The sequence below is a fragment of the Ursus americanus genome, chromosome 11 (assembly GCF_024610735.1).
Source record: "Ursus americanus isolate L20-20 chromosome 11, mUrsAme1.1.p, whole genome shotgun sequence".
Classification (NCBI taxonomy): domain Eukaryota; kingdom Metazoa; phylum Chordata; class Mammalia; order Carnivora; family Ursidae; genus Ursus; species Ursus americanus.
Genome location: NC_142137.1, coordinates 75,285,703 through 75,297,458, shown reverse-complemented (window position 1 = coordinate 75,297,458; position 11,756 = coordinate 75,285,703). Strand labels below are relative to the sequence as shown.

The window sequence follows — 11,756 nt, the reverse complement described above, 5'->3', positions numbered from 1 at the left end:
GCTTTGCTGTACCTGGGATTATTCATTCTCTGTACTCCAAACTATGTCTCCTTCAAGAAGGAGAGGCACCGATATCCCTACAGGAAATTTAGAAATGCAAATGTAAAGAAAGAGACGCTTTAAAAAACATTCACTGTAAAATCAACCACGTTTTGGTGTTTCTTTCCAGATACTTTTATCTATCTGTATATTTATATCAAGAAAGACAGATTTATTGTCTGCATTGTTTAAAAACTCAGAGTCAAGTATGTGCATTTTGGCACATCCTTTTGCTACTTTTTTAGGGGATGAATTTCTTCATAAACAACATTCATTTTGAATATTGATGTCCCCACTTCCCACCATCACTGACACGACCCTGGTTCCGAGAAGCAACAGCAGCTACCCGTGAAGTACGGTGCATTCTTCCATCCACCGAGGCCACTTCACCCGCTGTCATCAGCCACAGTCCTCATCGTGGAGACACTCTGCAAACCAAAGGAAAAACCTTCCTGCTCTGTACAGGTACATAAAATATTTAGGTTTTCGAATTTGGGGAAATCTTAGAATTTGAAAAAACGACAGTGCTGCTGCAACAGAGAGAAGAGGCTCCTAGGGAACCTGCCTGAGCTCCCCAGGCAATGTCTGCACATGTGCCCCCCACGTAGGGTCTCCTCTGCCTCTGTGTCCCCGGGACACAGAGCACATGTCACTAGAGGGACAGCAGTAGAGGATAACAACTTACGTCAGTGCTTCACCTGCCTCTGATGTGCAGCCCCTCGGAGGGAAGCCAGGCTGTGGGAGTTGTGTTTCTGTCTCATTTTCTATTGTGTGTAGCTTTTCACACTCAGTGATTTTAAAGACCTACATCTGACATTGTTTTGTGATTTTTTAGCTTATAAATTGCATTTTTTGAAGTGCTCTACAAAGTCAGAGTGCTGTGAACCCCCATCTTAACAAAAGCGGCATGAGCAAAATGTCTCCCAATTGTAAGTAAAAACATTTGACTTGATTTCTTTCTACTGAATTAGTTACTCATCAGATACTTCCCAATTAATTGTAGTTTTGGAAAAGGCAAAATCAGTACACAAATGAATCAGGAGAATGTTGTTTTGTTATATTTTTATTAAGTCTGTTTCATATTGTTCATGGAAAAAAATCCTTTGCTGAAGCTTGAAAAACCAGACATGCCTGTGGTACTTACAAAAGGCTGTCTGGTGTTTCCAGTAATTCGGTTGGTATGGGCGTCAGATCAAGAAAACCATCCTGCAGGGTAGGAGTGTTCTTACCAGTCGCATCTGCTATTGTAGCCGAGCCTGAGGGAGGGATCTGAGCGGAGGCAAAGGAGACATTTTCAGCAGAAGAGCAGGACGCGCTCCAGATCCGCTTGGTGAGCAAGGGTGGGCTTTGCGCACACGCTGCTGAGTGAGCAGGCGGAGTGTGGCCCGGCCGGCATGGGGGCCCAGCTCTGGGCACCGTCCCTGCCACCTGGACGCCAGCCTAGCCTGAGGGAGCTGGGGCGGCTCTGCTTTTCTGCTTAGAGCCGGCTCTCCTGCCAGCGCTCCTTCTTGGTCTTCTTCCCATGGAACCTGGAGCCTGCCTGGGCTTTCCAGCATGCTCTCCCCCTGTTTGGTTTGCCTCCAAGCATCCGTTAAATCCTCAAACTTTGGTGACGGCTGCTTCTCCTGTGAGGTATCTTGGGGGATATCCTGGGAACCAACGCTCCAAGCCTCAGTGAGGGCCTGCCTCTCTGGCCCTCAAGTCAGGAGCAAATGGTTTCATGGAGAAACATGCATGGGTTATAGTCATGTCTCTATCTGTAACACGCTCTGCAGATCTTCCTTGATTTGCCATGGGGGTATGTCCCTACAAACCCATCATAAGTTGAGGATATGTCAAAAATGCATTAATACAGCTGACCTACCAAACACCAGAGCTCAGCCTGGCCGACCTTAAATGTGCTGAGAACACTGACTGACGTTAAGCTGCAGTTGGGCAAAGCGTCGGACAAAAGCCTATTTTATAATGAAGTGTTGACCTCCTGTGATTTGCTGAGTCCTGTTCAGAAAGGGACATGCGGAACGATTGTCGGCATGTCGACCGTTGACCTCACCGATCGCGGGCTGGGCAGGAGCTGTGGCCGCCCTGCCCAGCATCACAGGAGAGGATTGTGCTGCTAGCCCAGGACAAGATCCAGACGCAAAATTCAAAGTACAACTTCTCTACTGAGTGCAGATCATTTTCACACCGTTGTAAAGTTGAAAAATTGTGAGTTGAACCATCAGAAGCTGGGGACCCTCTGTGTACGACAAGAGACGATCCAAAAAGAAAAGTCTGTCCTGCACCGTCCCGAAGGGGGCACAGAGATGCAGCCTGCGGAGCGCGGCTCCACGGCCCGGGGCTTCTGCGCCTCGGCCCCTCCACGCTGGGCACGGAGATACAGCCTCCCGCACGCCCGCCGTCGTGCACGGCTGCTGAGGCTTCGCCCAAGGCAACAATGATCCGTCTGGCAGCCGGCCAGAAACAGCGGATGTTTCTGCACTGTGGACAAGGTGGGCACCTGACCCTAGGGCTCAGAGGCCACATAAACTCAAGCAATGTGTACATTCACGCTGCTCAGCCCGGGCTGTTGCAGGTCCTGCAGACGGACACGAAAAGTAAATATGGAACCATGATTGCTACTGACCCTAGAGAAGGAAAACCTTACTAACCCGAATAATAATTCAGTAAAGCATTTCACGACCATGCGTGTCTCATCAAGAAGACGGATTTTCGTGGGTGGTTCCGTGAAATAATGTGTAGGTAATTGATGTTTATGGTTATTTTGCCCTGTTGACCCTTGGTTTCCAGGTTACAGTCGATTTGGGGGCAGAGGGATAGTGTCTCAAGAGCCAATTTGATTACGTATGAGCCAAAATTATGAAGTGGGCTCCTTTCTATTTGCACGCACTCCCTGAGGTGTTCCCAGTAATTGTGAACACAGACAGGCCGGGGGCACCCCCAGGCCATGCAGGAAACTGCGGTCCCTGAGGTCCTCTGATGTCTCCTTACTCCCAGGAAGCTCCCTGCTCCCTGGCTCTGAAACCCTCGCTTTTTTCTCTGGGTTGAGTTCATGCTGCTGCGTTCAGACCTCTGACTCCGCACACACCGAGCAGCAGCCCCAGACCCACTTCTGAAGCTTGAGCAGATCAAGGCTGGGTGAGCATCGGGGAGCCCCAAATGTCATGGCTTAAGACACAAGTCAGTCACTTTGCTCTCAAACCTTCAGTTTTTAGGGCCTGGGAGCACGGGCTCAGCCCTGCTGATCAGGGTCTCAGCGGGGAGGACTCAGGGCTGGGGGTCAGGGGCGTCTGTCTCCACCACGGGCTTCTTCACTCCCCCTCCCCAGGACGCCGCTTTGAAGAATGAAGAGCTGGACAAGAGAAGAGTGGTGGGCAGCAGAGCAAAGTTTATTGAGCGATAGCACAAAGCTCCCAGAAAGGGAGGGGACACGAGAGGGTGGCCTTTGGAGTTTCTAAGTCTAGGGGTTTTTACGAGCTCTTTTAAGGAACTCTCCTTTTTTATCTAAATTCAATTAGCCGAGATATAGTACATCATTAGTTTGTGATGTAGTGATCAGTAATCCATCAGGAGGGAACATGGTCTGATGAGCACCAGGCGTTACATGCAACTAATGAATCACGGTGGAACTATCCTTAGCAGCCAGCGTGTGCTTTGATCACGCATCTGTGTACCTATTAGGTTAATGTTTACATGCTGATGGTTTTTTTGGGCCGACATCTGAGGGCTTATGTCTTAACTGCCTCAGCTCGTGACAGTGACAAATGCTTCGTGGTTAATTGTTTTATTTCAGGATGTTCTGCAGCAGTCATTTCTGTTAGTGCTGTTTGTCTTAGCTGTCCCAACTCTGTGTTTTCTTTCTGGGATCCTGGGCCTGAGTACATCACTGTCTAGCTAAGTCCTAACATCGGGGCCACCAGAACTCAAGTGTGGGGATGACGATTCTCCTCCCCCCAGACTCAGAGGCGGGGCTCCGAGCTTTGGTGAGCACTTCCAGTCAGCGTAGGGTGGGTTACAGGGAGCAGTGAGGTGGAGGGGTGGTGGTGGAAGGGGGCGTCTGGCCTGGGATGGGGGTTCTCACCACCAGGCACTGTGTTAGGGCCACGTTCATGGTCCTTAAGAGAAAGTAGGACAAGAGAATGAAGGCAAAACAAATCGGCTCAATCCGACTTCCCCACAGGCATGGAGCATGGGCGCTGAATAAGCAGATACCGGGGAGACATGACACCGGGGAGACACGACACCACAGGAGAAAGATCTCTTTTTCCCTGCAGAAGAATCCTTTTCCTAAACATGGCCTCTCACTCCACAGGCATGGAAAGCCATCTAGCCCTCTGCCAGGATTCGGACTTCGAACTCAGCTATTTTACCAGAGATGTTTAAACTAGGGGAAGCCAAGTCTGTTTGAACTCAGTACAGAAATAGCATTTGTACTATTTGCAGATTTCTCTAGCAGATTTAATTACGGTCTTTGCAGTCAGGTGAATGCCCTATTTTTTTTTTTTTTGACTGCTACTTCCAGACAAAATTTTCCTCTCCTTCAAAAAGCTATAATTATGTCAAGAAATCCTCAATAAATCAAACTCATTTAATTTCATCGTGGGAGCTGCAGATTTGAAACCTTCAGCTGCTAGTAGTATAGCAAGATGCCACACTGGAGCTACACTTTTTCCAACAGTAAGTCTGGCAGTTTTAGAAGTTTCAAGAGTTAACGAACAGAATCATGATGCTTAATTTCAGCAAGCAGTGGCTCAGGCGGAGAGTATCCAAGAGCAGCACAGTCCTAATGCAGCGGAAAGCAGCAACATCCATGTTATAGAGAAAAGTTAACAAAGCAACAATTGCAGACAACATCTTTACTTCTCATAAATATATTTTACTTTGATCAGAAAATACCAATGCCCTTGCGACCGTTAGCTGGAACCAGCAAAGCTGAATTATTTGTACACATCATTTTCATATTGCTTGTTTCTAATAAGGATAGCTGTCTTGAGCCATCACATCGCAGATGCACTATGGTCAGCACATGCCTGCCATCGATGGGTCATTACTCTATGAGCTATCCGTGTGGGGTCAGACTTTCTAAGATTGCTCATGACAATAGACTCTTGTGCCAGGAATCACTGCAACGCTAGCAATATAGGACTGGTAAAATTCTACAAGATAGCTGGTAACTAAGGAGGACATTTAGATCCATGCCTCAAATTTTAAGGTCTTCCATTTAGCAGGTGGAGTGTGGAAAGCTGTGCAGCCTGATGGAGTCTGCATGGGCTTCTGGCCATGAGCAGGAGAGATGCCCATCTCTGAGCATAAGCAGGCACTGAAACCTTAGCAGTCATATTTAAAAAGCCCTGGAAACCAAAAGATTGACTCAGGAGGGAGGAAACATAATAAATACATAGGCTAAGTGGTCCCAAGCTGAACAGTTATTGTGGGAAATAGAAAAAGAGAAAAGTAAACTAATTACACACACACATTTTTTCAGTGATATTTGCTCTACATCGAAATGTCATAGAATGACTGAGTTGCAAGGATGAAAAGTACAGCACAGGGAACATAGTCGATGGTGTTGCAGTAGCATGCTCAGTGACGGGTGGCGGCTACACTTGGGGTGAGCACAGCATAACCTAGAAACTTATCGAATCACAGTGTTGTACTCCTGAAACTAATGTAACAATGTGTGTCAACTACACTCAAATAAACAAAAGATTAAATGTCATGAAAAGATCCATCTGTTAACAAGAAATAGTTATTGCCAAAACCGAGTCTCCATAATTTGAAAACAAACACTGATGGCAATGAGTAGTAGACGGAATATTGCAGAGCGAGAAGCTGAGGAATGTGACGTTGTCCCCTGAGGAAGACCAGCAGTCCTGAGCGCAATGAACACAGGGCTTTGGAACCCCGAGGAGAAGCCATGGACAGAGCGGAGACATCACCCAGACCCAACCTCATCGACCCTCTAACCACTGCTGGTCCCGCTGATGCCCACATTTCCCAAAAAGATTAAAGAATATTCCTATTTTAGCTGGGCTGAAGCATTTGAATTTGCAAAAATTCACTTGCTGTTGATCTGACCTGCAAAAAACAGCATTTCCTTTTCATTCACCACCATATCAGTCATTGTTATTCATAATTTTTTTACTACTTGAAGCCAAAGCCAGACCCATCCCACCGTCTCAGTCTCCTCCGTGTGCAACGGAACGGGTGCTTCTAGGAAGCACAAACGGGCTCTTGCATCCAGCAGTCCTTGATCAGGGTTCACTCCCTCCGTGTGCTTGGCAGAGAAGTCAAAGCCAGTGAGTCAGTAAAATGGGGATAATAACACCGACATCAGGAAGTCGTCTAAGGAAAAAATACAACGAAGAACAAAAGGCTCATCGTGTATTGTCTGAAACGTGCTAAAGGTGTTAATTTTCACATTCCCTGTTCTTGGCACTCCCTCTCCTCCTGTTACACCGCAGCCCTCAGCCTTCCACTTCTCCGTCCACTTGGTGGCTGTTTGTCCTGGTGTGGGGATAACCACAGCTGGTCACCTCCCACCTTGGCTTCCAAGGCTTGGCTCTTCCCCCCTCTGGCTTGATGCATTTGGACCAGACTCATGGAAAATGACCTCTAAGTGGAAACAGCGAGCCAGCGGAGCCCAGGGGGGCCGGCCTCGGGGGCCTCGGTGTCAGAGGGGTAGCGGTCATCCGGCGCAGGTGAGGGAGGACGGTGGTGCCCCGCAGCCAGACCGCGTGTCCGGAGCGATCTTCCAGAAATCCCAGTGGAACGCGGGGCCTTGCGCATACCGTGTCTGCTGGTCTTAACCAACATTCACTCACTGCTGGTGACCTTTTAATCCTGAATGAGAATTAGCTTTTTCAGTCAATCCAAAAACGTTAGAATGAAGAACTCATCCACTGAATGTGCTATGTGTTGAAAGAGGGATGTTTTGAAACAAGCTGCGTTTTCTGATTTTTATCTCTCACCAAGCCTGTGCACATGATTATTTTTGAAACTTTCCTTTCAGTAAGCCTGGCATGTCATTTTATAACACAGACATTTTTTCTTTATTTATTCAGGCTGAGGATTCAAGTATTATTAAAAGCAGGAGAGGGGTGCTGCGTGCGTGTCCGACAAGGCTCCGTTTTCCTCCTGCTGTTTGAAGACCTAGTCCTGAAATGCTTTGGATAAAATGGCTCCAACTACTCACCAGCTCTCTCTTGCTGAAGTGGATTAAAACCAGCCCCCAGCTTGGTGCTAACGGCTGTGGCCGCCGGTACAAACACAGAGCCGTAGCTTCCCCCGGGTCACGCCGTCTTCCGCGGGCCAGACGCCTCCGGCACAGCCAGAGGCTCACGAGCTCGGACACTTCCAAATCATCGAATAAAAGTCTAAAAGTGTAGGGAGAGAGGAGCCAGTAAAAGTACAATAAAATAAACTGAAGGCAAATCCTATTTGTGAAAATGAGAATGTTTCTGCAGGGCCGAGCAGTAAAATCTTGGGCAACACGAGAAACAGGTCAATGTGTCCCTACAGTGTATGAACGGTATCAGCTAGAAATGTGTGCCTTTCGGACACCTCCTTCCAATTCCCTCCCCCCCCCCCTCAGTTCGTATGTACAAACCTGGTCTCTTTTTCTGACTCCGGTGGTTTGGTTTTAGCAGTATTCCACATGTGAGGGAGATCATAGGTGTCTGTCTTCCTGACTGACCTACTTCACTGAGCACAGTGCCTCCAAAGTCCATTCCAGGTTTTTTGTGGCCAGATAACGTTCCATTGTACACACACACCAGCCTTCTTTCTCCGCTCCTCCGTGGCCGGACACTCAGGGTGTCTCCATGTCTTGGCTGCGGTGGAAAGTGCAGCAGTGAACGTGGGGGTGCAGATAACCTTTTGAGTTAGTCTTTTTATTTCCTCTGGATATATTCCCAGAAATGGAATTGCTGGATTGTAGGGCATCTCCATTCTTAGTTTGCTGAAGACCAACCACACTGTTTTCCAGAGTGGCCGCACCAGCTTGCATTCCCACCAGCAGTGCGGGAGGGTCCCCCTTTCTCTGCATCCTCGTCAACACCTGTCATGTTCTGTCATGACAGACTGGAAGCTAGGTCTTTGGGGGAATGTAAGCTAATGGGGTTCCTAATAAATATTTGCAGATAAAGCTGATGATGACAAAAATCCCCTGCTGCTGCTGAGGATGCCTGAATAGGAAATTCCTTCTCTTGGGTCTGCGCATGACACATCCAAGCCCATTTGAAGTAAAAGCGTGCCTTTCGAGGAGTACACAGCACTGAAACAGTACTATTAATCACCTAGGCTTCACTGATGTTTATAGAAAGTTCCAGCCAAAAACTGCAGGAGAACTATTCTTTTCTCTTATACATGAAACATTTACCAGACATTATGGCCATGTTCTAGGATGTACAACAAATCCCAAAACATTAAAAATGCTTAAAATTATACAGAGTATATTCTCTCACCATAATAAGAAATCAATCACAGAAAGATACCTGAAAAATCTCTAAATATTTGTAAATAATCTAATATACTTTTAAGTAACCCATAAGTAGTCAAAAAAAAACTATCAGAGAAAAGAGAGAGAACCTATTTTCATTTTTTTATAATAATTTTTTATTATATTATGTTAGTCACCATACAGTACATCCCTAGTTTTTGATGTAAAGTTCCATGATTCATTAGTTGCGTATAACACCCAGTGCTCCATGCAATACGTGCCCTCCTTACTACCCATCACCAGCCCATCCCATTCCCCCACCCCCTCCCCTCTGAAGCCCTCAGTTTGTTTCTCAGAGTCCATAGTCTCTCATGAGAACCTATTTTCAAATAAAGGAAAGGAAAACAAAATTTCAAAAATGGTGAGATATTTCCAAAGAAATGTTTAGAGGTAAATGTAGAATTTGAAATGATTATAATAAAATCAATGCTTTCCTCAATAAATGAGAAAGGAGCAAATAAGGTAAACAGAGAATAAATAAATGAAGGAAAGGTCAAAGGAAGAGTCAGAAATCAATCAAGAAAGAAGATACAAACAGCAGATAAAATCAATGGAACCCAAAATTAGATCCCTGAAAAGATCAATAAAATCTATGAAACTCCAGCCAGGCTGAAGAGAGAAAAAAAAATGACAGAAGATATTATTTACTAACAAGACGAGTGGGAGAACATTTCTAAGATCTTAACAGACATTAAAAGAATAACAAGCATTTTATGTGCTGTTTTCCACCAACAAATTGGACAAATTAATGAGATGGATACATTGCTCGAAAGCCACGAGTACCAGGACTAGCTTAGCAAGAAGCAGAAAGCTGCAAAATCCTGCATACATTAAAAAAAAAAAACTGAAATCTTTCCAACAAGAAGTCTATATCCTAGCCCTGGAAAAAATTGAGCATCTCTGTTTTTATGTATAAGTGACATGATCATGCACATAGAAAATCCTAAAGACTCTACACAACAGCTTCTAGAATCTGTCTGTGTGTTTAGCAAGGACGCAGCACACAGTGCAGAGATGCAGAGGTCAACCGTGTCTCTGTACTTCCGTACACTACCACCAACGAGGGAATTTGATGTTGAGGCACTGTGTACAATGGGATAAAAATGGCATATTTAGGAATAACCTTAAAATATGCACAAGACCTATACATTTAAAGTAGAAAGGACTGCTCAGAGAAATCCCAGTCACCCTGGATGGATGGAGAGATGCGTCTGTTTGTAGATCACCAGACGATACTTGGGAGTGCTAACTTTGTTCAGTTTGGCCCGTAGACAAAGCAAGCTGAGTTGAAATTCCAAAAAAACGCTTTCTATTTAGAAAATGGCAAGTAGATTTTAAAATTCAGATGGAAATACAAAGAATCTAAAAAGTCCAATAACCTTAAAAGAAAATGAATCTGTGTGTCTTGCACCGGATTTCAGAGCTTCTGCAAAAACATGGAGTCAGGAGTGCGGAGTCTCAGAGGCAGAAGAGAGAGAGTCCGGAAGCGGAAACTACACATGAACGGTCACTTGATTTCTGGTCAGTGTGGCAGTACGAGCCACGAGGGACATGTGGTCTTTCACAAAGGTGACTCTTGTGCATGGGGTGCATGACTCTTGATCCTGGGGTCCTGAGTTCACGTGCCATGTTGGGTGTAGAGATTACTGAAATAAATATTTAAAAAAAGAAAAGAAATATGAGGGGGATCAACATCTAGTTCATACTTTGGACGAAAATGAATTAAAAATGGGCACTAGGCCTCAGCATACTGGCTGCAGCTGTGAAATATCAGAGCAGAGTCCCAGGAGAAAGTACTTGAGACTTGGTGGTTATTCCTTATACAGGAAGCAAAACGCATGTATGGTGGAGAAAAATTCAATAAATTGGACTTGATCAAAATTAAACATCATGCTCTTAAAAAGTATAAAAGAAGAAAAGTCAAGCCACATACTGGGGGAGAATATAAGACACAGACTTGTATCTGGAGAATAATGTGAACACTTAAAAGTCAATAATGAGATAAACAAAGCAATTAAAAACAAAAAAATATTAAACAAATACTTTCAAATGAGACAAATTGCCAAGAAGCACATGGAAAAATGTGTGATTAACATCTACAGTCAACAATGAATGAAACTTGGAGCCACAGTGGTCACGGCAGCCATATTGGAATATACTCGTCTTAAATTGTAACGACTAAATATCTTTCCAGAATACTTTCAGTAAACATAGGTGTGGCCAGTGTCAATGAAGAAAGAAAGAGAGGAAGTGAAGTAGAAAGTAGGACCCACTGCTCCCATGAGCAGCCGGCCGTGGGAGCTCTGCCCTCACTCACCTGAGTTCCTCTCTGCAGGCTGTTGTCCCACCTTCCACGTGAGGTGACGGGAGCTGATGATCAAATCCGTTTTTTTTTTTTTAAGATTTATTTATTTACTTATTTATTTATTTATTTGACAGACAGACAGCCAGCGAGAGAAGGAACACAAGCAGGGGGAGTGGGAGAGGAAGCAGCAGGGTCCTAGTGGAGGAGCCTGATGTGGGGCTCGATCCCGGACCGCCAGGATCACGCCCTGAGCCGAAGGCAGACGCTTAAGGACTGCGCCACCCAGGCGCCCCTCAAATCCGTTTTACCCATGGCACCCCGTGGTCATGGGGGACACAACAAGGTCATCTCATGGGATGGCTTATACTTGCACTTTCTAGGATCAAACCTCACCCCCAGGTTTGCAAGTGTGCTGGTTATAGTTGAAGGTAGTGGGAGGGAAGCCAACGGGATCCCTACAGATCTCTGTGTTCATTTATCTTGTTCTGAAGGAATTCCTTGGGACCAACATATCTTCTAGCTGTCGGGAAAAAAAAATCACCTCCAAAAGGCAATGTATCATCTGTAAATACATAACAAATTTTGTTTTTAACTCTGCTTGTTGAGGAAAAACACACCATCACTTTTTGTCCGAGCATATAAAGGCAGAAGATGGTCCAGGGAACTGGCCGACTGTCCAGAAAGCTGTCAACCCGTTACAAGACATGAGTTAAACATTACAAAATATGTTGGTAGGAATAGTACATTCCTTTTACTCTGTATTAAAATTTAATCTTAGTCACAGATTTCTCATGGCCTTGAGAGTTGCCTTTGGGAAGGCATGATTTCCATGTTGAGTGTCTTGCCTAAGAATTTTTATACTCAGTTAGGGACCTGAGGTCATGTGCTTCTCTTAATCACAAGTAGTATTTC

At 45.4% G+C, this 11,756-nt stretch overlaps 2 long non-coding RNA genes across 2 annotated transcripts; one reads left to right on the top strand and one right to left on the bottom strand.

Annotated features, from left to right (window-relative positions):
• The first annotated feature begins 255 nt into the window (after positions 1–255).
• On the top strand, positions 256–7,189 carry LOC148109307 (uncharacterized). The gene is made up of 3 exons (XR_015726187.1): positions 256–504; positions 875–968; positions 7,104–7,189. It is a non-coding gene; the product is annotated as an uncharacterized LOC148109307 (long non-coding RNA).
• Positions 3,408–8,238, bottom strand: LOC148109306 (uncharacterized). The gene is made up of 2 exons (XR_015726186.1): positions 7,649–8,238; positions 3,408–7,415 (listed from the first exon to the last, which is right to left on the bottom strand). It is a non-coding gene; the product is annotated as an uncharacterized LOC148109306 (long non-coding RNA).
• Between the last annotated feature and the right edge of the window lie 3,518 nt (positions 8,239–11,756).